At 40.3% G+C, this 26,726-nt stretch overlaps 2 long non-coding RNA genes across 2 annotated transcripts; one reads left to right on the top strand and one right to left on the bottom strand.

Annotated features, from left to right (window-relative positions):
• Positions 1 to 718: 718 nt before the first annotated feature.
• Positions 719 to 11,160, bottom strand: LOC121896715. Its single transcript, XR_006096091.1, has 4 exons — positions 11,109 to 11,160; positions 9,808 to 9,884; positions 6,563 to 6,802; positions 719 to 1,313 (listed from the first exon to the last, which is right to left on the bottom strand). It is a non-coding gene; the product is annotated as an uncharacterized LOC121896715 (long non-coding RNA).
• Positions 11,161 to 11,733: 573 nt separating this feature from the next.
• LOC121896716 lies at positions 11,734 to 18,926 on the top strand. Its single transcript, XR_006096092.1, has 2 exons — positions 11,734 to 11,811; positions 15,311 to 18,926. It is a non-coding gene; the product is annotated as an uncharacterized LOC121896716 (long non-coding RNA).
• The last annotated feature ends 7,800 nt before the right edge of the window (positions 18,927 to 26,726 follow it).

Below are 26,726 nucleotides of genomic sequence, written 5' to 3'. Positions count from 1 at the left end.
GGGCACAACTGAAACAATAGTAGTGAGGGAAGAGCAAATGTGTGTGTGACTGAATGTGTGTGTGAAGTAGATCATTGCGAACGCCTGGTGTCAAAAAGACAGATGGGTAATGTCAAGCACTTCATAACTGTGAAGTTCAAATTTTTTCGAAATCTTATTTAACCAGACACGCTGGCTAAAAACACATTATTATGTACAGTAACAGCCTATGGGGAGTAATTGCAGGGGGGTGAGAAGGCTATGCGTGCACACACACAATCATACACACACACACACACACACACACACACACACAAAATGTTTTCATTGGAGTGTCCCGCGTAAGCTACTTAACAATTCTGCCGGAGCATAAGGGGGTTACTGTAAATGCTTTGCTCAAGGCCATCAGCGCATCACTGGAGTACACATAATAAATGTAACTCAGGCTCTGTTGAGTTTTGCTTGCTCAAAACAGTCTTGGTGTCAGAGCCAGCAGCTCTTTGTTAGTTTCACAATTAATGTCTCTATCTGATACTATATATATATATATATATATACTAGGATAATATCAATATGATTGATGGATTGTTATTCCAACATTTTGGTACAAGATGTAAACAAATCCGGTCAAAGAATGCCCTGCCTTCAGAGGCCATAATGTCACATCAGTGTTGAGGAAGTTACTTTGAAAGTGTTGCTTGTGAAGCTACAAGCTACTCATCATTGGAAGTAGTTAAACCACAGGAACACTAAATTTTTATTGGAAGTAGCAAACTAAACTACAAGCTACTGAAGAAAAGCAGCTTAATACATTGAAGCTATGTTACATCAAAAAACATCTACTAAACAGTAATATATTACAACAGTAATAAACAATGCTGGCTGCATCCTGTCAAACTTATTTAGAAATTACCTAGAAAAACATAATCACTGCCTGGATTTGAAATACACTGAGCTCAGAGAGAGGAGGTAAGGGTGGACGTACAAGACTCTACCAGGGACTCTACCAGAGACATCACATCCTGAGTCCCGGACATTGTTAGATTTAGACAACAAGAGTACTTTGATCAAGGTTACTGAAAGATTTCTGCAACTTGCCAAATATGTTAATGAACAACATTTTCTCTTTACGTTGACAGAAAACATAATTTATCCAGCATTACGTTTCTAGCAAAACGTATTTGCTGATGCATATTAGTCATATATGAACATAATTTCTCGTAGACAGGGTTGGTCCTTTGGGACAAGTTGGTTCTCTCGCTCCATACAGCCAAAGCAACTCATTTGCTTGATTCTCTCATCAAGCAGAAGCTGGGGAGGTGCAGGTGCAGAATCTGTGCAAGTGATGGAGCAACATTTCAAACATTTTAGAGCGTTTTTTTCTTTAATAGAAAATTAATATGTCGCATTTGGTTGCTGTGCTCTCTATTATTATTATAAAAAACATTGCTACTGGAAATGTTACATGATTATGAACAGCTACACTAGAGCTACTAATGTAGTTAAACAAGTAATTTCACTTTATATAGCATCAGTACTCACCAACACTCACTCTCACAACTGCTAACATTACATAAATCCATTATGCTTAATCTATACAACAACCCATTAAAGCAGTAGAACACCCAGATCTAAGGTCAGTGACAAGCAAGGGTGCTCTTTATATCAGTGCTGTGAGTATTATATTTAACCTCCGCCATTTTATTTGTCTGAATAAAGTGTGAAATAAAATGTGACATTTATGTGCTATATAGTACCCTCAAAAATTCCCACTATGGGAAAGAAAAAAGTGGTGTCGATGGCATGTACCCTACTTTCTGCAAACAATCATACAATGCAATGCGTTGCATTAATCACACTTACTGCTCACTATAGAGTAAACTACAGAGTGTCTATTACATAGGGAGTAGTGTACAAGGGAGACCGCGGAGCCCTTAAGTGTGTCTTAATGCGCATCAAACCCAGAACACTCTTGCAGTGATACAGCATTGTTAATCACTGAGTCATAATATCGCTCACTTTCTATTATGTGTGTAATTGTTCAGAATGTCAGCCTAAAATGTACATGAGCTACCCTATACACATACACATAATTAGTACCACAGCTTTATATCCTACTACAGTATACCACCACACCACAAAAAACTGTGAGTTTCATGGACATTAAATCATCAGCCCTCTTCCTCTACAGCCTCTTTTACACTGGACAAAAAAGCCACTACAATCGGCATTCATTACCAGGTAAAATGACTATGCAGTAGTCATGGGTATTAATCGGCTCCAGCTCTGATCGGCAGTGATGGAAACATGACACCCGGACGGACACGCTAATTTTCACCCTTTTTCCTCTTTCATCTGTTTCTATCTGTGGATGTCTGTAAACATATGGTCTCATCCATTGGCTGTTTATACAGATGGACAACATGACAGCTTCCCAAAAGTGACGCCAAAACATCTCAACGGCCTCCTGGTGGCTGGATGCAATATAGGTCTTAAATCCCGCCCCCTCCATATTAGCGGATGGAACATGGGCTAAACTAAAAAAAAATCAAAAAATACATGTCAAATAAAGTTTAGTTTCTGAGATGGTTTCTGTCGTTTTAGGTAGTTCTTATCATGTTTTTAATTAGTTATGTGGTGATATAAAAAGGGGGTGTGATGTCGAGATTGACAGCTGTGACAGCCACTCTCAAACCTTTGTCATGTGGCGGAATGGCTGAGGGGGTGTGACTCTGGTTCCAAGTGACATCACACAAACAAGATGGCAGCTCCAAGAAAGGAGATATTTTGGCTTCACTTTTGCATAGTGGTAGGAAGTGGAGACGCGTCGTCCATATTTATATACAGTCAATGGTTTCATCCATATGTTTACCTATGGTCTCAGCCATATGTTTATGTAGTATTAGCATGCTAGGCTAACAGTCTGTCAGGTGTGTGACTATATATCAGCGCTGTGATGTCTTTCAGTGCACACAAACACTGTAAACACACCTGTCACCTGCCCAACACGGTGCTGTTAAACCAGAAACACCACAGCTACACCTTATCTTTATACAGTCTATGGGCTACACACAGCACGGCATGGATGTGCTAACAATGCTACCCATGGTAACTAGCTGCTAGTCGTGACGTCGAACATGACACACGAGGAAAAAAAAACAAAAAAAAACAGAAAGGCAACCTTGTTTACTGGCAATGGGAAAGGAGTCAATTGCCTATTTTTAGCAGGTTGACTGTAAAAAAAAATCTGCATATATATGTTTATTGTGGTGTAAAAAGGGTATACCTTTTACATTTTGGTTTTTGTCAAATTCACTCATGAGACTGGAGAGCTATTTCCTGTGATACAGGCTAGTTTTGCATTTTTTTTGGAGGCAAAGAGGGTCAAACTGGGAACAGTGAATGTCACACAGTCACATATAGACCATTTAAATGTGGCCACACTGAATGGAAAGCTCACCCTGGCTGTCAACAGGGGTCTTTGGTAATAATGCAGTTCTCTGCCAAGTTATAATTAACTTGCTTTTTTTTGTTATCCAGATTGCAGGTCTGTATTTCAATGGATACATAAGTGGAGTTCAATAATAGTGATATGAAGGAAGATGGAAAGAGAGGGATAGAAGGTAAAAACAAAGTACAGTGAAGAGAGGACATTAAAGATGAGGGAGATGTAAAGCTAAGCAAAAAGAACAATACACAGAAAACAAGGGTGTACGGTATGTGTGTGAATTTAAGACAAAGGAAAAAATGGAGGAGTGTGTGTGTGTGTGTGTGTGTGTGTGTGCATGCATGTGTGTACGAGAGAGAATTAGGACCGGGCAGTCTGAAGGCCAGACGCTGAAACAAAATTAGAGTCTATGGATCTGCTAAATGTCAGTGTGTGTGTGTGTGTGTGTGTGTGTGTTCACTCCTCCTTCGGTAGACATGCAAGCCCTAAACTCCTCTTAGCCCTACACACACACACACACACACACACACACACACACACACGCGCACACACTCTCACCTCATTAGCAGGAGGACATGACATTTCTGGACCATTCCGGCCAGCTGTGTGGCAGAGGAGGAGGTGGAGATGACAGAATCCTCGTTTTGACCAGAATTCACTCATCATTAAAAAGAACGGAAATTTTGAAGAAGTGGAGTCCTTTCAGTTGAAAATGGGTTACAGAGGAGAAATGTACACCACAGCAATGCATTATATGGCTATTCACTATGTCTTGCATACAGAGTAGCAGTATACTGTGTGCTGAGAACACACTACATGCAACTTGCTGCAGTCTGTGCTGCATTTTCCTCATCACTCCCTGTCATGCCATTGCTAACCTCTCTCTTTCAATGAAGACAAAGGCCCAGTACCACCCCACTATATACATTCACGGCCAGTAAGTGCATCCGTGGGAGTTTACTTCCTATAGTAGGCTACCATTGACCAGTCTTGATTAACTTGGGCTCTGTCCAATCACCAACAAGAATTGTTGTCCCAACCTTTTCCATTTTGTGAAATATTGTTGTGTTTAGTGAAATGTCGTATTTTGTGCAATTGTTGATGTCTTTTGTGAAATGTTGTGTTTTGACCCTCAGAGCCACCATAATATTGCATTTTCATTTTCATTTTTACTCAACACATACATATGTGGAAAATTATAATACTATTGTGGAATTACATTTTCATTTTCAAGTTTACATTATCATTTGAATATAGCATCTTTTGTATTTAACATGTAGAAATAGAAAATGAGGTGTCTGTGGTTTAACAAGCAGGTAGGAAACAGTTTGGAAGAAGTCCTGACATAAACTGCATGATTCACACACCCTCCAACTCTGAATTAAACCAGTGTGAACGTAGGCGTACCTGTGGCTAATATTAGCAAACCAGCTAAGCTACACCACAACTTTGAAATAACCGCAAGTCACATTTTTCCTCCTTCGGAGCGTCTGTCCCCTGATTACAGAGACCACACTGATATCAACCCTCCATTAAATTCTGGTAAAACAGCCAACACGTTGACCCCCAAGTGTAAAAGCAACAAAGCGTTACTGGGATTAGTAACTGTAATATAATTACAGAATTTCAAACTGTAATCCCTTACACTACTTGTTACTGAAAAAAATAATAATATTACGGAAACACGTTGCAAGTAATGCGTTACTGACCAACACTGGTTTTGAACATAACCCTCCTCTCTTTTATAAACACATTAACACTCAAGTCTGCAGGTTTTTCACGTACTGTTTACATCACCTTCTGTGTCTGTGTGATAAAAAACTAACCACAGGTTTGCAGACACACGTGGCAATTGACCAGCCGCCATCACACACACACACACACTTAGTAGAACGCACTCTAGGGAAAGAGATGGAGCAGTCTGTCACACAGTCAGGGTCATAATAGCACGCCTGCTTTACCATCCATCCACACACACACAAACTTATCTACAAATGAAGAAAAAAGAAAACACCCTTCTCCACCCGTACACTCATGCTCTTGCGTGCATCTCTTGTACATAAACACACATGTGCATCCTCATCTACAGTGCTGCTGGTGTAGCCTGGTAGCAGGCTGTTGGTTAATCACTGTGCTAATGTCACTAAGCTGATTGGCCAGTCAGGTCATTTTGCTGTTTGTTAGGAAAACCACGAGGCAAGATGACTAACTGGTATAACTCAGTTCCTGTCTTTTCTCATCTATCTATCTATCTGTCTATTGTAGCTTGGTATTGCATGCAGACAAATATTCTTTTGAATATTGAGATTTTTGTGTAAAATGCCTGTCTTGCAGCATACATTATGAACGCTGCAGAGAACAGAGTTTCATATCCCCCTGACATCTTCCCTAATTGTTTGTTCAAATGACTATAATTATTCTTTTGGTGGTTTTCCATACATTGAAAGATACAAAGCAAAACTAAATCTAAAAAATAAAATCAGATCGGGTGAGTGTGTGGTTTTCTGATGCTACAATAGGTTAATATCTTTCAAAATTATAACAGATGTTTGGCAGACAACCTTCCTGTCTGTCTGTGCCTCTTCAATTTTTCAGGATACTCAAGTACAGTGTCATATACAAGTGTGTCATCCCATGTAAGACAAACAAGAGAAGCTTTTATCCCTGGTTTGGAACTGATAATGCACCAAGAATAAAAAGATATTAACGTTGTCACTGTCATTTTGACAGGTAAACATCTTGTGTTTTTCTAACAAAGTGTGTCAATCATCCAATGTAATATATGACAGACAGCATCCTTTTATGGCTTTAAAAAAAAGTTTTTAGAAATGTCCCCACAGATGCAATGAGATTGGCTTGGTGTCAAATTTGCACATCATTTAGATTCAACATATTCGTAACTAGTTTACCACATATAGGCAGCAATGTTATTTATTTGTGGTTCAAGGTACCTAGTACAAGAATACTTAGACAGGTCAAATGATCTCTCCAGTTTATTACAACTTGTTTCTTATTTTCATAGATTAGCCCATCTGTTCTATCAGTTGCAATAATACAGTTTGGGTACTAACTTATGTTTGCCTTTTTTTTCTCTGTCAAATACTGTAAATTTAGCTACACACGCAGGCTACTCACATAGTCATTGTGGATCGTAGACTCTCTGTTGCTGCTCTCCCCTTTTTCCCTTTGCTTCCATTGCAGGGCTTTGTCCATGCTGCTTGACTTGCTCTGCTCAAGCAGAGGTCCTCTGCCATTGGCCTGTAACCACAACAGTCTGGCAGGGATTGGCCGCAAAGGCTGTCTGTCAAACTCAAACAAACGGTAATCTAGTACAGGTGTGTGTGTGTGATCTGCTGATTATAGTGCATGTCCCACCTGCAGAAAGAAAACAAACAAATAAGTGCAATAAATGCATAGAAGAATACAAAAAATAAAGCAAATACTATGCCAAAATATCAAAAGCATGCAATATACAAAGTCATGCAAATCACCACAAATTATAAAATCATTGCAAACACTGAGCACAACCAACAATCAACATCTGCCATGTGACACTTAGTTGTTTTTTTGCCAAGAGTTAGATGAGAAGATACCATTCTTGTATTTGTCCCTTCAGTGTAAAGCTACCACCAGCAGCCAGTTAGCTTAGCTTAGCATAAAGACTGGAAACAGGAGGAAGCAACTAGCCACTGCCTGTTTGAAGGTAATACATTTGCCCACCACCATAAGAGCCTGTTAATCAATGCTGTTGGTTTATTTTATGTAAGTTTTTAGATCCTTTGTTCTGGCTTGTTTCTATTTTCTCACTTCTTATTCGTCCTCTCTCTCTCACTCTGCAGAGTGATTGCTGACAGAATGAATTACGTACAGTATGTTAGTTTAGCACTTTCCATCTCTAAGGTGCACTTGGCACGAGAGGCTGAGAGGGACAGAACAGGGAAGTAAAGGTCTGGATAGAGGGATGGAGTTTCTATCCCCTCCTCTCTCCTACAGCTTGCCCTCTCTTCATCCCCCTCCTCTCTGTCTGTCTCACTCCCTTTCTGGCCTTTCCATTGCATTGATCAGTGACACTGACAGCAAAACAGAAGAGAAAAATGCTTTGTGATATTTTGGCAGGTGAGAGGAAGGGAGGCAGAAAGAAAGACAGAGAGAGAGAGAGAGAGAGAGGATAGAGGAAAAGGGAAAAAATGAGACAGAGAGAAAGGCAGAAGTCTGTTTGAATTTTCCATTAAAAAAAACAAACTGCAGGGGCCCAGGAGAGATAGAGATGGATGAAAAGACAGAGGAACAGTGAAAGAAGGAGACGATAGGTTCGTCACCCTCTGACATACATCCTCTCACTGTATACATACATGCAATGGATCATATTCACACGGTGGCCATTTTCCTCTGAGTGGGAAGCTTGAACACTCTTTGTGCAAGATGGTCGAAAAAGGTGACTTGTTTACCATCATTTTCCATTGATCAAATTGATAAACAGGTGGATGAACTTGAGACCCCCCCCCCCCCCCCCCAAAAAAAAAGGATGCAGCAACTGGATCCACAATATTGAAAGTAAGACCCGGTGCCTGATCAGGCCGCACTGGAAACACTGTAATGTTAGCAATGTGAAGTTTGCAATTAACGTCTAAGGTTGTCAGATGACTTGTGAAGCTTGTGCCAACGTTAAAAAGTAGCTAACGTTATATGGTTTGATGATCAACCTGCATCAATGACACAGTAATATGACAGAGGAGCAGCTTGTTGTGTGCAGAACTCCACTCACAAATGTTGAGATTTCATATTGCTGTCCTTTTTTTTTTTTTTTTAAAGCGGGCTGCTCACATAAAAAAAAGATAAAACCTGATTGTTTGACTGACAGACAGACTCTTTATATCGGTGTGAATGTGACAGTTTAACAACCACAGCAGCAGGATTAAAATCAAAGTTTATGATCTGTTGAGTGCATCAGGCTAGTTAACGTTAGCATCTTTATTTCCAGCCTGTCTGCGATGATGCATCTCATGCAGCTGGTTTTGTTCCAAAAAAAGTTTCTAGCTTCCGGTTTGGGGCCCACTGAATATGCGCAGTAGTGGTTCCCCCGCTGGCCCCGCCCATGAGTTCCTGCTCGGCCCATAAACTTTACATTGTGATGATGACACAGATTTTTAAATCACTTTTCTTGGCTTGAGGAAAGTTTTATAATACAATTATACAATTTCCTTTTCAAACAGTCAGTGAGAGAAAAGTACATTTTTAAATAAACTTATTCACTAAACTCACAGTATACTTCACATTGTTCAGTAATATTCATATATAATCATGGCATCTTATCCAGTTTTCATCTGACAACCCCTAATGCTGTTGACAGTTGTGCACTGTAGCAGCTTAGCTACACAGTTAGCTTCACAGACTGACAAGGTAAACTGCTTCACAGCCCTGAATTCTGGAGCCTGAAGACCCAACTCAAACCATTTAAGGTGATAAGCTTAAAATGATGATATGATGCGCTTAAATGCTTATATTGAAGTCTGTCCGCCAGCTGTCAATCATTTACACTCAACAGCTACCAAGCTCGCTGCTGCTCGCTGAAATTGATGTGAGGCTATGACTGTAATCCAGAGAGATCAATGACTTTGTTGTTCTTTTCTGATGAGTGTAAAGACAATCTAAACTTTTTTAAAATTATGTATCTTCTGCAATGGAACCATCTTTGAGTGGAAATAGCACAGATCCTGTTAATGGAATTAACGTTAGCTACAGCTGAATAAATCAGAGAGTTGACATTATAGCTGATGAAATCAATGGTTGCAACTAAATTTCTCCAACTCAACTTCATGTCCTACAGTTTATTAAGACAGTGTTAACAATGCAAATTATAATATCACAGACCCAACACTGACTGGAATAAGAAGATTAGCCTTTAGTATTATTGTGCATTGTTATACACCTATGACTTCCCCTCTTACTGACTTTCTGTTGTTCTTGTAGTTCTTCTTACAGTATGTTTCAGTGAGAATTCAGATATTGGTGTAAAAAGACTCTTCATGACTTTGTCAGAGGGATGAGTATCTGCTATTGGTCAACTGGCCCTATGCTCAGATGGTAGAAAGTGTAGTGTCAGGAATTTGCACGGGTCAAAATGCATAGCCTGTTCTAAGACGTGAGCATTGTTGCATGTTGTCATCTGTCTCTTATACTGTATAATAGTCTCTTATAAAGTAATGAAGTAGAACATCCGTGAAAATAATGCCAATATAATTATCTTCATAAGTCATCATCTACAATTTTCATTGGTCTGTATGTCTCCTTGGTGAGACAGTTTCTCTCCACATCAAGAAGGCACCTTAAATTCAACTGCGTCCAACTAAATATTGAATTGAGCTGAATTTTATACCTACCAAAGAAGTTTGTGATATGCTGCAATCTTTCATCGTCAAGGTCACTTGGAGAGGCGTGTTTTTCATTATGCTCTCCTCTGTCAAGAAAGAATGTTTTGGTTTGAAAGGGCGAGTGAAATAAGACAGGCAGGCAAAGAACAGGTGAAAATATGTTGGCTAGAGAGAACGCAGTTTTGATGAGACAACAGATGTTCCACCTTTGATAAACCTTGACCTAGGCAGAACAGGAGGAAGACAACCAAGAGAAGAGAGAGGCGGTGAAACATAAATTACAGGAAGCTTGAAAAAATGAGAAGGGGAAGAGCAAGATGTTGAGACATAGAGACAGAAAGTCAGTAAGCACTTTTCATCTCCTTCATATCTTTTTGAGGATGTCTTTTTATGCTAATCGGGTTCTCCTCATGGCCAGATCTAAGCACAGGCATTCTAGGCACATGTCTAGGGCCTCATTGCTACTAGGGGACCAAAACAGAGGGGTAAAGAACACCAGCTGCCTATATTGGAGGTATAATATGTAATTATTCCACATTATAATGTCTAAAAACAACTAGACCTATGTTATATATTTTGTTGAGTTGTGTATTTACATTTTCCCAAATGTTTCCAACAATTTTCAAACCCAGAGAAATCTGTAATTTAATCAAAGTAACGGACCGTTTCATTTGGTCCCATATCATACCTCCTCGACCAAAGAGTAAACACACACAAGATGCATACGGCGGCGCTGTGTTTGTCCGCTACAATGGCGTCTACCAAAGAGTAACTTACACACGTACAAAATAATACATCGGCGTTGTGGTTGTTCCACAGAAACTGTTATAAATTGACTTTTACTCCGTTTTAAGCCACACTTTCATGATAAATTTAGGTTGTCTTTAACCATATCTTTTAGCCGGAAGAATGATTTTAGTGATTGGACGTCTGGATCTTAAGTTATCAGAGAAATAAACTGGGCTAACATTAGCAGCAGCTCGGCTAACAGCCCCTCCAGGAAGTCCGGTGGTCACCAAACATCGTCGGAGAAACACTGATTTTTTTTAGGTGAAACAGCTTTAATTAGTATTTTTAACGATTTTAATCTGCGTGTACGTTTGTTTTTGGAGAGGAGGAGACCTCTGCGGATAATTCGGCTCCCGGGAGAAACCGGCCGAACGTCTGGATCTAAAGTTATAAGAGAAATAAACCGAACAAGTGTTAGCAGCAGCTTGGCTAACAGCCCGTACCGGACGTCCGGTGGTCGCCGTACATCGTCGGAGAAACACTGATTTTTTAGGTGAAACAGTTTTATTCAGTGTTTTTACCTGTAATCACCGGGTCCGTTTGTTCTGGAGAGGAGGAGACCTTTGCGGGTAATTCGGCTCCCGGTAAAAACATCCCGAATGATTAGCACTGGAGTAATCCAATCCCGGTGAAGCTGGTTATTTAACAACGAAGACAACAACTCCCATGATCCCTTGCTACTTCACACCGTCAAGTTAACGCCAATGCGCAGGAAAAAGTATTTCCGGTTCAGTGGAGGTCATGCTTATATGTTAGCAGTAGCGACGTATATGCTAGCAGTTTTTCGGTATGCTTTCAGGTGCAGCAAAGTGCAGAAAAAGAAAAGAGGAAGAAAGAAAAAGACAGAGAAGGGCTTTACACAAGCTTCTCTCGGGCCCTGCAATTTGAAAGCTCACAAGCCAGCCCCAATTACCAACTGCAAGACCCTCTGTGCCCGAAGACTCAGTGGCAGATGCAGGTGATTTTAGCCCCAATGTTACATTAGCAGAGCAGCAGCGGGTAACATCTTTCACAGATACCGAGGATGATTCCTCTACAATGACACAAAAACACCACCACAAGCAACAAGGATGGACAACGGATGAAGAAAATGCATCAACAACAACATTAGTATCAACAACACAGGCTTTTGGCCATTGAGAATGGATTTACGACCTCCCTGGGTTTTGATGACATCATCAAGGACTTCACCTCGTCAAAAGTAAGGAGAAAGCATCTGTAAATGTAAGTTTTTCTATTTAAATATCTAAGTCTGAATAAGTAAAGATATATTAAGATCAAATGTTGAATGTATATAAATGAAACGTGTAATATATTGTAGGGCTATACTTTCCACTATAAGTTAATTAAATGACTAATAAGTTGTGCATGAATACCAAAATATAAATAGATAAGCTAAAATATATATCTAACTAAATTAATGAGCATAATAATTGTATGGCAGTTAAAAGCCAATTTTTTTGTTTACCAAATATAAAAATGTGTGTGCAGGGGCCCTGAAAAAATACAATCTGCCTAGCGTAATCTATCCATTTAGTCTGGCTCTGGTTCTTTGTCTGCATGCAGAGGAAGAGATGCCCTGGTTTTTTCAATTTAGCATATATAAGAGACGCAATGAACATCAGAATCTATCCTGTAAACTCTCATCAACTGTAAGCCCCTTTTATTCGCCACAGACATTCACCAGTATATCAAGCCTGGAGAGTACCTTTCCTGGCAAACTAATTGGCACTGAGTAGAAATGCTGTTAAAGAGTTCAACCTAACTTTCTGCTTATGGAAGATTTTACACCCAAACATGAAATTCACAACCAGACAAAAGCCAATTCTGAACCACCACACAGCTTGATCCTCTGTATTGATTTACTGGGGTAGAAATCCAGCTTACTGTGTTTATATAGTAATTCCCAATCAGCACTTAACACTGAAAAATATTTTATATGTATGATATGTAAAAGGCTTCAAATAAAGTGCTTGTCGGATGGTCAAACAGTGCATGAAACCCCTTCCTTCCAAACCTTTCCAATGTGGAGGAGAGAAAGTAGACAGGATTTGAACTCAGGCTGTCTTTTTAAATTTTTCTCACAACTACTTTTGTCACTTAATGTGTGCAAACAAGTGCAAGACAATGAATGGACTGTCCAAACCTCTGCACTGTTATCCCCATTAAAAATATGATTGTGTCTTGAAATGCATGTTTTTCGCACTGACTTCCAAGTGTGGCCAACCATAACAACTATAAACACTTCAGACATGGTCGCACAACACATTGTACAAACTAGTTTGGTAAGCATATCCACAAGGAACAATTTAATTTCCTGCATGTGCACCATTTACGAGAAAACAAAATAAAACCTTCTACAATTGTGACACTAGTGCCACCTGTAAGCAATGAATGTTATAGCTGCAGTTTTTTGAGTGTGCGTGAGTTACAACTTAGTTTCATGCAAATAGAACTTATAACAAACTGATCTAATCTGAAATGGATCATATAGCAACCCAACTACAAGCACATAGTAACTTCATACGTTTTAAAAGTATCCCTCAGAAATCAATGAGCCGCTTCAAGCCTTGTTCACCTCAGTGCTTAAACCACTCACAGTGCCATTTTCCAGTGATATTCATGGTTAAAGTGAGCAGATGTTAACCCTCGCCAAGAAAAAGCTTATCTGTTGGCAACCAATAAACTGAATAGTGTGGTGATGGAGTCATATGGAACTGAACTTTCCATTTAACCTGCATCAACAAAAGTCTTCAAGAAGCAAACAGTACCTCACCCTTCCATTGGCCTTAATGGCTAAAAAATCAGCAGGGTTAAGTCATTCAAACATCTTAAAAGTAACATATTTTGGAACCACAAGTGGCAGGAAAACATCACTATTTTTAGAGGGTCAACTTTGAGGAAAGTGCCAGTTCTTTTCCATAGAGCCATAAAATAAAAAGTAAACTTCTCCATCACCGTCTGCTTCCTTGCTGTATTTGCCCGATCTGCAGACAAACTGCAGGTCATTACCAGTTGTCACAAAGGGTCAGTGACTCTCTTCTCACCTTCTTTGATGACCTGCATGACTCCAGAGCAATAAAGTAAGCAGAGAATGTCATTGGTGGCCACATTTATATAAACTTATGTCAGTCAAATAGTGCCAATCAGACAGGACCAAATTACTACACCACCAAATGAGTTTCTTCCCCTGTGCCATGATCTCCTGTTGAACTGGTTGGACCAAACCTCTGTACACACAAAAGATTACTTTCTCATCCATTACACTTGTCTGCCACTGAGGTTTTAGATTTTTATTTGCTGACTTCTACCATGTGTGTGTCTAAATTCAACATGTAAAGAATGTTTCTCTGTTGTAGGACAGGTACATAACTTGGACATGAACAAATAAGACAATCATTTTTCTATTTGCCATGATTCAAGTGCCAATATTCAACATTTTAGGAAATCCGCTTTGTTGTTTTTTTCCTGAGAATTATCTTAGCAAAGAGACTGGATGCAGGGGAAACCGTTGTATTGGACTATTTTTTGGCCCAGTGCAGTGACTTTCTTGTGTCTTGTCATCACCAGTGGAGACTGCAGAAAGTCACTGCCAAATAGTTTCAGCATGTAACGCCCCATAAAACCACAATGTAGTTTTTATATCACATTTACTCAGATATAAGAGTGATATTCATTTTCTCATCTAACTCTTGGCAAAAAAAAGAAAAAAAAAATCGTGTATCTCCTAAAATGTCAAAGTATTCATTAGGGTAAACGTCCCTATTACGCCCACGTACCATATAAGCCCACTTGCAACTTCTGAGTCAAATAAAAAAAAAAACTACATCATCGTTTTTTGCTGTGTGATGTTTCTTCCAGTAAAGCTGCTTGTTATATAACTTTTTGCCACTTTTTATTGTAAGCCAATCAGATTTGTCGATATTGAGTTATCGAAGCACATGTCTGAAATGTGCCTGCTGATCCCAGAAGAAGTTGCAAAAACTTTGGTGATTTTGGTACCCTCAGAAGATAGCATTTTTTTCATATTTCTACTCCTGTTTTTGGTAAATACTCATTTGTTATCAAAATTTAAGAGATTAGAGTTTTGATTAAGACCTATATAAGAATATTACTTGAATTAGAAATATTGTTTCTTTTGAAATCAAAATATGAGTTTTAGCATGCTAGCAAACAGACCACATGCTGCATCAATAGAGTAGCTGTATAGTATGGTTCATTGCAATGACATAAAGCATGGTAAGCATGTATAGCTTACATTTTTGCATGCATTATATATTATTATACTGTTAAATGGACAATAAATGTGTATGTTTATCTTTATTTATTTTTTAATCAACATTTTTAAATGGTGCGCATAAAGGGGACGCCAGAAAAAAATCACTGCATCTGGGGTGGATATAAATGAGTACAGATAATTATTTCTCTGCATGATCAATTTATACTTTTCATGTTATGATAGTGCACCATATATAGATTTATTTCATATAGTTGTTTTTTAATGTCATGTGTAGAATAAAGTATTCCGTCTTTTAACCATAAAGTCACTGATTTTCCCTTTAAGCCCACTTGCTCCTATTAAGCCCACTTGACTGTGTTTCAATGGGGATTTTCTCCCTTTTGACCTTTGAACCATTTTTCTGCCTAATTTTGGTCAATTAAGTCTGGATAGACCTTTATTCTTTTCTAACATTAGCAATATTTTTAAATCTTTACTTTTCAGATGAGTTTTACCTTGAGATGATTAGAACATGGAAGAGCTACAGTTCATGCCCACGCATGATAGAAGCATGCCGTCTGTACAGGGAGGGAGCAGTGCGAAATCTCTCATTTCTGGCAAAAAGTTATGGTGTTGACAGGAAGTCATTAAGGCAGAGAGTGAAGGAGCATCTGAGTATTGATGCACAACAGGGACATGCCATCTACCTGGGTCCAGCGGTAGAGCAGGAGATTTCAGAGTGTCTTCAGGTAGGGTTATAGTGACTGATAGGCTAAGAAAAAGATAACATGAAGCAGTGGGTATCCTAATATGAGGTCATGAAAAATGTGATTTTGCGTAATCCAGTGGTTCTCAGTGTGTGGCCTGTGGGTATGTGTGTGCACTTGTGTATGTGTTTGTGTGCGCTTGCATAAGTAACATTTGAAAATCAATTAAAGTTATTGTTTAATTGTAAATCCTGTAATTGACTCATTTACTATCCTTAGAACCTCAGTATTAAACCTGCAAACTGTTTTTCTTTCAGTCAGTCAGTCATTAGAAATCTTCATAAAAACACCCGCACTTTCAACCATCTGGCTGGACCAGAAATTTTGGACAATTTCAAACACCAACAGCACACCATAGGAGAGAGATACGGACCAAATGTCAACGCATATTGAAAGATTAAGTATTAAAGAGTCATTTACACTATAGTTTTGATTTTGTTCATGAATAGTTTTCCAAAGAAGACGTGTTGTAAGTTTAGCTTTTTCTACATTGACAACACAGCAAAATGGCTGGTCACGCCCATTTCAAATGCCATTTACAGGCCATAGGATAGGAGTGAAGACACGGTGAAAAAAGCAATTGAGAGCTAAGAGATTACAGATTTGAATAGAACAATATGTATTTTCAAGATTTTTTAAATAAGTATAATTATTTATCAACAAATCATGAAGTGGGCTTATTTGGAACACCCACGGGCTTAAAGGGTACGTTAGGTACCCATTAAGCCCATGCCTGACTTTTGACATATTTTGACAAATTAAACAATAAAAACATTAGAAATTGGTATTAATAGATTATTGACACTTCAAATGAGAGATTAGACTTTCATTTTAAATAAAATGTTTTCACTTAAATTGGGGCAGTACATATTAAAAATGTCAGAAAAGGGGATTTGGTGGGCTCAATAGGGACATTTACCCAACATGTCATACTACTTCAGGGTCCAACTAACATAGAACAAGACTATGTACTGAGGTATCCTTATCAAATCCAAAGGAGTTCCAGTCCCTAAGCAGCACCATGTTGAATTAATTCAAGCTGGTCTGGAGGCACAAAGGGGTTCAACCCAAAACTTGGGAGGTTAATTCAAAAAAGTGGCCCCTGAGTCTGTGTATAAGGTTTTCCCCAAATTCATTGACTTGATGCATTGATAGAAAGACAGTACATACTGGTACTAGTACCTGCCCATTTAAGACCAGCAGATGATGGACACATGCAGGTCAGTCTGGCAGATTCAAGAGCTCTGCCGATATCACAGATATAGGCTATTGAACCATAGAAGAGTCACCGAGTGTTGTGGGTAGCTCTTAACAGTTGCATATTATCATTAAAAAAAACAAAAAACTATTAAAGCTGTAAGCAGCAATGAACAGGCCCTCACACCTCACATGCATCAGAGGGAGCTCCCAGAGATCCGTCGACACAGCTCTGAATTTTCAGGATTATAGGAAACTGTGTGAATGGGTAAAATATTATTTCCTGTGTGCGGTATGTGGTGCTGGAGATGACATGTTGGAAATTGCATATACATCTGATGAACTATGTGTTACCTAGGCTTCACTTCCTGTTGCCAGTATGGGGTGCTACACAAGTGGGTCATTAATGCAGCAATACATATAGTGGAGACTGACATGCATATGCATTTTCATGAATATCGGACGTTGCATGACGGAGTAAAATATCACTTCCTGTGTCCACTATGTGGGGCTAGAAAACACCTACTAATTAAATGTCATGTTGCTGCATATCATGTGTAGACCACACCATATCAATTTCATGTAAATCTGATGATGTTGGTCACATATAGCTGACTTCCTGTTGTCAGTAGGTGTTGCCATGACTATGAGTCAATATGGGCATGTAGATGACTTCAGGCCTGGACTCTTATCTAGCATGTGAAATTTGGGGCAGATTGGACAATGAGAATTCAAGTTACAACAGCTTCCTCTTTCATGGCAAAACATGCAAATTTTCTGTATTGCTTTGGCAACGCCATCCCATTAAAAACTCAAAAGCTTTGCAATTTGGCATTGCAAAGGTCTTGAGATTTTGCCTACCAAATTTGAGGTGGACCTTTTGAATCCTCTAGGAGGAGTTTCAGAAAGTTCCATACCTGTAAAGTGCCTAAAATGGCGTGTTGTCAAATGACCTATGACATCATCATTTGAGATATCGAGTATGCCGTCACAATTTAGTGTCACATTAGTCTGAGGGTTATATCAACCAAATTTCAAATGAATCCGATAAACCCTGTAGGAGTTCGAAAAAGTTTGCTTAAAATACAGAAAAAACACACAAAATTCAAAATTGCCAACTTCTGGTTGGGCAGAGGTAATGAAGGCCAATGTGAAGTATGTATGTCTGAAATGATGACAACAACGTGCATTCCAAATTTTGTGAATATCGGAGCAGCTTTATCCTGATTATGGCCTGCCACGCATTAGGGGGCACTATGGAGCCCACTGGCCATGCCTGAGCCCAGTCACCACAGAACTTGGCAATTTTCACCGGTTCTGATGTGTGTGCTAATTTTCATGAGTTTTCAAGCATCCCAAGCCCCTCTCAAATGCAATGGGGTAGGAGAATAATAATCTCCACAAAAACAATAGGTTCCTCACACTGTCAGTGCCAGTAACTGTTTCATGCTTGGGCCCTAAAAAGAGCAAAATATAACAGTGAACAAACTTTTTTTCTGAGCTGGTGTGGTATGGCAATAGCTCTGTGGCTGACAAGAAGGCTCTGTAGAGAGCCATCAAAACAGCCCAGAAAATTACCATCACACATCTGCCTGCCCTGCAAGACATCTATATGTCCCCTTGCCTGCGGAAGGCATTTCACCCCATCCATCACCTTTTTGACCTTCTGCCCTCAGGAAAGCGCTACAGGTCCATCAAAGCACACACCACAGAACTAATGAACAGTTTTTACCCCAAAGCCATCACCACATTGAACTCTGCTCTGAAGGCACACCCTCCATAGACAACTCTTACTGTACAATACTGTGCAATATCGTTACTAATTCTGTGCAATACCTTTATTTATATTGATATATTTATACTGTGCAACACTGATATTGGTTTTTTTTGGTATGTGCGTTTGGAATTGGGTCTGTCAGTGCGTGTGAAATGAATAGGTTTATTCTTAATCTTGGATATTGAGTTCTGCTCAGACAGCGTACCTGAATTTCGTTGTATACACCAGTACAATGACAATAAAGGAATTCTAATTCTAACTTTAATTTTTTTCTTTTAACACACTCCTGTGGGGTTGCTCAAGTGTAATCCGTGGGCGTATTTGTGTGTCCAACTTCACGTGTTCTTAAAATGTGCATATGTATCTGAGCATGTGTGTATGTAAAGGCCCCACGGTTTGACCCCTCTTCATTAATCTCCTCTGGAGAAGAAACAAGCTTCATCCATCAAGTGGCCATCCCAGAGAGAGACCCCACTGCAGAATCGTCTTCCTCTACCTCCCTCTTTACACACTTGCCAAAAATCCTTGTTTCCCCCCTCTTCTACATACCTGGCAGCAAGAGCCCTTTCCTTGTCATCTACCCCTCTTTTCTTCTGCCAAAACACAATATTCTGCCAATTTTGTAAACCAAAGGACATAGAGAACTGCCCTAGCCAACCACTGAATGTAACACGTAAAATGCCAGCCCCACATCAGACCTGACTAAAACAGACTATGTTTTACTGTCTTGCCAAAAAAGTCTGTTTGGCTAACCCTTTTCTTCCAACATCATGTAATCATGTAACTCTTCCAAAAGGTGCATCTGGTAGCTTGTCCAACCCACTGCTTATTACTGTGTGTATTATATCCAGTACCTCTAGTGGCGTGACTCTAGGTATGGTGATATGGGCCACCAATTTGGTCCAGATTCTAATATCTCAATAACTATCTGATGGATTGAAATTTTATACAGTTCATGGTCCCCAGAGGATCAAGCCTAATGACTTCCCAGACTTTTAATCTAGCACCACCAGCAGGTCACAGTATTTAATTATTTAGTTAAGTGTCCCTACACCTGAACAATGGATTTTCTAACGTTTCTTTTAACGCCACCTACAGGACATTATTGGCTTTGTACAATAATATGATCAAATACATGCTAAACATTACCAGCTAAAACATCAGCATCTGAACATTGTAATTGTAAGCATGTTAACATGCTGACGTTGGGCACAAACTGTTGCTAAGTACAGCCTCACAGAGCTGCTAGCATTTTTGTGTTGTTGCCCAATATTAACCGAACAACAAACGGTAATCTTGTTACCATTTGATATTTCAATCACAGTTGCTCTTAAAATGTACATCAGTCAAGATTATTAATAGTAAACCATCGCTACAAAGGTGTTGACAGGTATAATTTTTATTAACGTTTGAATACAGAGACTACTGTGACATATATGTTGAACTACTACTGTATGTAGCTAGTAGTTCAACGTGTATGTCATAGTAACATCCAAGTTGCCAAGTCCACAGCACTCCACTCAAACAAATTGCTGTGTTGAGATCACAGATCCAGGAAAGGATATACACCATTGCTGAAGTTCTGAAAGAGTCAACATCATTGTGAAATGAAACCGGTTGGGAACTTTTATGACTCTTTTAATCCTTAGGAGTCTTGGGCTATTTTGGCCATTTTGCATACTTTTGATTTTGCCTTTATATATCACATTAAAAAATGTCTACCACGCCAGTGTTTGCTATCTTTTTTTCATCACATCACCTATATGACCTCACAAGTATTTTTTCACTTTGACATACTATATCAACATATTGGACCCCAAAACACACAAAACACATAACATCAGATTTGGAAAATTGTGGTATTTTTACTATAAAACACGCTCAATGAAGCATTTTAAAGGTTGCAAATAGGGTAGTTAAGCATTAATCAGTTAACCGCCAAGAATATTTTTGACTGGTTATGCATGTCGGTCTATAGCCTATATCAATTTCCATACACGCTCTGCTAACGGCTAGGCAATGATGTGTTCATAACATCAGATCATCTTTTTGAATGGATAAAGTACCAGTGTAAAACTGAGTTCTACATGGAGTGTTGCATTATGGGTTATTTGTAGCATTAATGTTGCTAGGCTAGCGAGTGTCTTAAAGTCAGATCATAGTGAGTGTGTTGGTGTCAGTCAGCACTAAAAGTGTTTCGTCAGTCCAGTTTATTCTGCAGGGGTTTCTGGAGGCTTGTGTAACATGTTTTTTCTGTCACGGAGGAAATAAATTCATGACGAGTGAAAACAAGTTCAAAGTCACAGATGATAAGGAGCTCAAAAAGACAAACAGGCAGTCTTATAAATGCTAACTGCCAGAGAGAATATTTTTTGACCGCTTCCAAGAGCCTGGTAGGAGAGTGTTCGAGTATCCAACTATACTATGACGTTAAGTTATATTCAGAAAGTAATGTTATTTTTCAAAAACGGCTGTTGGAAAAGGGGGGGGTTGTCTTATAATGGGGTCACCTTATATTTGTATTATTATTTATATTCATACCTCAAGCCCGTGTATGTTATGCCATCAAGACCTACTGTGACTAAATGCATTGAAAAACACTTTGAGGAGAAGAAGGATGAGCTAAAAGTCAAGCTAGCTCTGACCACTGACTGCTGGATGGCTCTCGCAAATGAATATCACAACTTTAACAAATTAATCAGTCAGTTACCAGTTAATGAGTCTGTCGCAAGCAAAATTAACTGATACTGACATCCCTAGCTGCAAATGTAAACACAGGTTGCAAATGTGAACATTTAAAGGTAAAATTGATATAAAATCAAACTATATAACACTATTTGCAACAAAAAGCAGGTGTGGCTGCTCTTTTTTTTAAAGACTTTTTTTTTTATGTGTGTCACTCCCTGAAACAGTTTTTGTCAACAGTGACACAGAGGGCTACATCACAGGACTTGCATTTCCACTGTGTGAGGTTCCTTTTTTTTGTCCATTTGTTGGCAGTGCTGGCAGGTCCTGCAGCCTTGTGTGACTTTCTGACTGGCATCTGTAGTCATGGCATTGGCAATAGGAACATGCTCCACTGTCTTGTCCTCTCCACACAGCTGGGACACCAGTTCAACCAGGAAGTTCTTGTGCATCATGTGCTGTACCTGTTGTGTGTTGCTGATCTCACAGTGCAGGATGAAGGCTTTTGTTGTTGTCTTTGTTGTCCACAAAGTGCAGGAACAGGTACGATACCAGTGAGCAGTTTTGCGGTGGGTGGAGTAGTACTGGATGAAGTGGTACGATAGGTCAACCCCACCAATGTTCTTATTCGAAGCAATAATGAGGGTGGGGCAGAGAATGTCTTTCACTGCCCAGTGTCCATCTCCATCCTTCGCTCTCTTTTGGACCACCTCACCAGAAATTGCTTGATTGGTTGTAGAGCACACTGCAACCTCCCGCATGTCCATCCACTTCACAAAGAGCATGGGGTGCTCTGTGATCCATCTCACGATGCCTCTTTTTAATTTTCTGGTGAGGGCATTTGCTCTCCCACTGGGACACTCTTTCCTGTTGTCCCTGTATGTGCTGCAGGCTCCAAACTTCATGCTGGCCAAGTCAAGGACCAGTTTGGGACTGGTGTAGAAATTGTCCATATAAATATGGTATCCAGCCCCGAGATATGATGGCTGAATGAGTTCCATGACAGCATCATACAGCAGTCCACGCACACCTAGTGTGTGAGATTTGCCATGGTACATGTTGAAATTGATGGTGTAGCCATTGCTTGACTCAGCCAACATGAAAAGCTTGATCCCCTTTGTCGTTAGCTTTTTCTTACCATATTGGGTCATGCCAGTTTTCGTCTTAGTTACCACCATTCTCTCATTGACTGCCAATTCCTTCCATGGGTGGTAATGAGCCTGGCAGACAGTGTGAATGTCATCAATAAGAGGCTTGAGTCTGAACATGTTATGATAGTGTGGTGTTCCATTCTTGTTATTTTTGACATCCTCCTCTGGATCACTGGGGTGAATGTTCTATGATAATGCCCTGAATCTGTCTCGTCATGACAGTGGCTTGAAACAGCACAGAAAGATGTGGTTGTTTCCAGTAGTCTTGGAGACTTGGCAGAGACACCAATGCTATGTATATGAGGAGATCAAGGAATTTCTAGAGTTCCTCAACTTCAACGTCAACCCATTTGTACTTCTTGCTCATTTCTTCATTTTTTGCTGCATACTTGTTGGTGTTTGTGCACCTGGTGTTCTGCGGGGCATGAACCTACTGGTATGTGAGGCAGTATCTGGATTGTTTTCTGTTTTCAAGGGCTCAGAGCTGTGGTGTGGCTGCGCTGATTGGGCTTGTGGAGATCTTGACCTGGTTTGATTCCCCCCTCCTTGTGCTTGTTGTTGGGGTTGTTCCAGGCTGCTCATCATCACTGTATATGTTCACAAACACATATATATGTTAACATATACACATATAAAAAGAGACTTCAAAAAGTTTACACAAAGAGTAATAAGCAAAACAAAAGCAATACATTTTCATAAAAAGTTTGTCTCGCCTCTTGTTGTCAATAACGACAGCCAGTTTCTTCATTGCCAACATCACTCTCTGATTCAAACAATGAACTGCAAATAGTGTCTTCCTCTTGAAATAACAAGTCGATTGCTTGGTTTACGTTTAGCATTCACTTAAAAAATTCCAAATCTTCCAAAGACTAGCTCAGTATCTCCTCATGTCTCTCTGTCTCTCCCTTGCTTCACTCTCCTGCTTCTCTGCTCTGGATGTGCTCTGCTCAGTTGGCCCCCTCCCCTCCCTGAAATGTTCAGCCTGTAGAGCAGGGTAAGCAGATTCAGACATTTTTTTCTGTTTCGTCATGTGACAAAAAACAACAAAGATATAACATGGATGCCATGTCTGCCCCATCCCATTTTGCATGGTTTTACGCACACGTAAACATGATTTTTATATCAAATTTATATCATCTTATCTCCGTTTTTACTTGGTCTATCAACATCAAACAAAAACTAGCATGGAGTTTCAAGCCAGCTCTTATGATGGGGGTTGACGGCATTGCTCAATGCTGCAACTTCCTGGAACAGACATGATTTTATCAAGCCAGCGTGACTAGCGACTCAGGGAGGTGACTACGAACCCAATGGCCAATCTAAATAAACTTCAGTCAGTATCTAAAACTGTAATTATGTCAGATTTGTAAATGTGTAGACGTTCCTTTGAATATGCACTCAGATTTGTATGACTATTTGGATTCACTTAGATCCTCAGCCCAACCTTAACCCTAAACATGAGTAACCCTCAACCCTAATCAAGAATTCAAATGTCTCAATGAAGATCGTTAAAGACCTACATGTATTTATTGCACTTTATACACATTTGCAGATCTCCTGCATAGCAGAAGTGTAACAGTATTTACTTCTGAAGCACAATGTTCATGAGCAAAACCTTATTTTTCCACCTATTGAATCTACAAGTCTACATATTTCACTCAATAATAACATTCCATTTACATTTCTTTAAATATTTGCTAATCTCAGCACACACTTGCAGAGTCTGTAACACATTTACAAATCTGAGTAAAAATGCACAGACCCTTCCTTTTATAGAGATACTCAAATGTTGCTGTTGTCTGTCTTCCCTGCTCAACATGTTTGAATGTGATGGCAGTAGCCCCTGGTACTGGAAGCTGCCCTGTAACCTTAGTAAGTAAGGGAACCCTTAAAATCAAATTATTCTTTGTTTTTTTGCTATCATCCGCTCATATCTGGAACAAATGACATTACACATGATATGCAGTCTAAGATATGTGCAGTCTGCTCACAAAGGTTACATTTTGCGATATCAATGTCATACTACATCCTGCATTGGCACAGAATGTTGGCTTTGGACATCTTCTTCAACCATCTGTCATTCTAACAGACATACACAAATGTTTTTTTTAAAGTCTGTATCTGTGTATGCATAATGCCACCTCCACTCTCTTGTGCTTACTGCGACAGTCGTTTGCATCGAACAACTCTGTGTAAACAGTCTCTCTGCTTTTTCTGGAGACCTTGGCTTCTCTCCCACTATCATATGCCTTGACAGAGAAGAGGGAGAGAGCAAGTAGAGTGGAGAGAAAGAGAAATCTGAGGTAAAGCAGAGGGAAGTGTGATGAGAATTGGCTGTGCTCACCACCAAAACCATGGCAACCCATCAGTGTTACCTTGAACCAGACAAAATGGATGCCAAAGTTTTAAAAACACACTGTATTCATTCCTCTAAACAAGTTTGCTAAAATGTAGCAAATAGATAACGTGATGACCAATAGTTGCAGCACTTTGAATGTCTGTTCACTAACAAAGACCACGTCATTTGAACAGTATAAAAGTAGTTTTATCTGGGTTGTCGAGAGGGTTCAGGATTGGATGAGGATAGTGTATGATGGGCTTGAAGGGAGTGGAGGAGAGGGACGAAGGGGTCGATTGCCAGGGGATGAATGGGAGCCCAAGGTTGGTCTGGGTCATGTATGGTGGGATGATGTGGTCTAGGAGAGGGATGAAGGGGGTCGATGGCATGGGGATGACTGAGGACCAAATGGAATCACGATGAGGCTAGAGTGTCTAGGAATCTGGAGGTCGAGACACAGGGTGGGGGACATATCTAGATGAGCTTTCTGCTTCGTCATCCCCAAGACAACTTCATTGTATAAAGTGAGAACTGGCTCTTTGAATGTCGCTGAGGTAGGTATGGAAGCTTGGTGCACGAAAATGAAATGAAACGAAAACGAAGATGAGGGTCGAAGGGTGAGGGATGAAGGGATGAGGGTCGAGGGGTGAGGGATGAAGAGATGAGGGTCAAGGGGTGAATAGATGAGGATCGAGGGTTGAGGAATAAAGGGATGAGGGATGAAGGGTCGAAGGGATGAAAGGATGAGGGGTGAAGGGATGAGGGTCGAGAGGTGAGGGATGAAGGGAAAAGGGGTGAGGGATGAGGGGATGAAAGGGTGAGGGATGAAGGGATGAGGGTCGAGGATTGAAGGCATGAAGGGATGAAAGGTCGAGGGGTGAGGGATGAAGGGATGAGGGTCAACGGGTGAGGGATGAAGGGATGAGGGTCGGGGGTGAGGGATGTGTGTGAAGTAGTGAAATGTGCATCTCATAGACGCAGGGATGAAACAAAAACACAAGACAATTAAGACAGGGAGCAGGCACGTGGGGAAATACGACCTGGCCCTAGCTAGGGCTGAAGCAGTCTGTTACTGCACCATAGTGGCGGCAGGATGGAATCATTGGTGTGCCATGTGTGGGTGGCGCTGGATAGGGAACCCGCAAGTGAGTGGTCAGCTGGAGCAGTGGTGGAACTGAAGGCTGTGCAGTACTGGAAAAGCCTGGCTTTGTAGGCTGTGGAGAGGATGTCTTCCTTGTAGGGGGAACGCTGGAAGCAGATGACAGTCTAGTTGGAGATTCTCTCAAGTTGTAGGGCTCTAAGGATTTTTGAGCCGAGGGGATGACGTCTGGGTCAGGTGGAATGCATATGCAGTGCACTGAAGTTCCATCTGAAAGAGTCATGAGTCATAAACTTTCGTTGTGATTCGGCGCTAAAAAAACCAGTGAACCCGGAAGAGCGGGAGGATTTGAGCTGCCAGCGAGAGGATTGATGAAAGTAGAGTCTTCGTAGAGTTGGGAAGTTTGTCAACGTTTCGTAGGAGTGGGACGACCGTCTCCCTGAAAACTTGCCAGAGGCGAGCAAACGCCCAGTTGAAGATGTTAATCTGAGGGAAAAGAGCTGCGTCCGAGTGGGCTATGGCGTGGATGCGTGTGGAGCATCTGGATTCCAGCTGATCAGAAGCATGGCATCTGGGGAAGAAGGGTTCCGTGTGGATGTGGTGGTGGGGGAGTTATCTTGTTGGTACTGCTGAATCTAGTTGTGGATGGTATGTTGCCGAGGAATGTGGATTGCGGAGCACAGGTGGGAGGTAAGGGTTTGCGATGCAAGCCTGTTGTAGATCAAGTGAGAACTGAGACAAACCTGTGAGAACCGAAATCAACAGCAGAGAAAGGGGTTAGACACGCCTATATAGGTATGCATGGTTGATTAGAAAGGTGAGGCGCAGGTGATTGAATTTAGTGAGAGAGGGGCGTTGTCTTGTTCCTGAACCTTTGTTATAATAATAACTCCATAAATTATCAAT

This window comes from Thunnus maccoyii, chromosome 5 (assembly GCF_910596095.1).
Source record: "Thunnus maccoyii chromosome 5, fThuMac1.1, whole genome shotgun sequence".
Classification (NCBI taxonomy): domain Eukaryota; kingdom Metazoa; phylum Chordata; class Actinopteri; order Scombriformes; family Scombridae; genus Thunnus; species Thunnus maccoyii.
The sequence above is the reverse complement of the archived record's forward strand: the minus strand, read 5'-3'. Positions and strand labels throughout refer to the sequence as shown.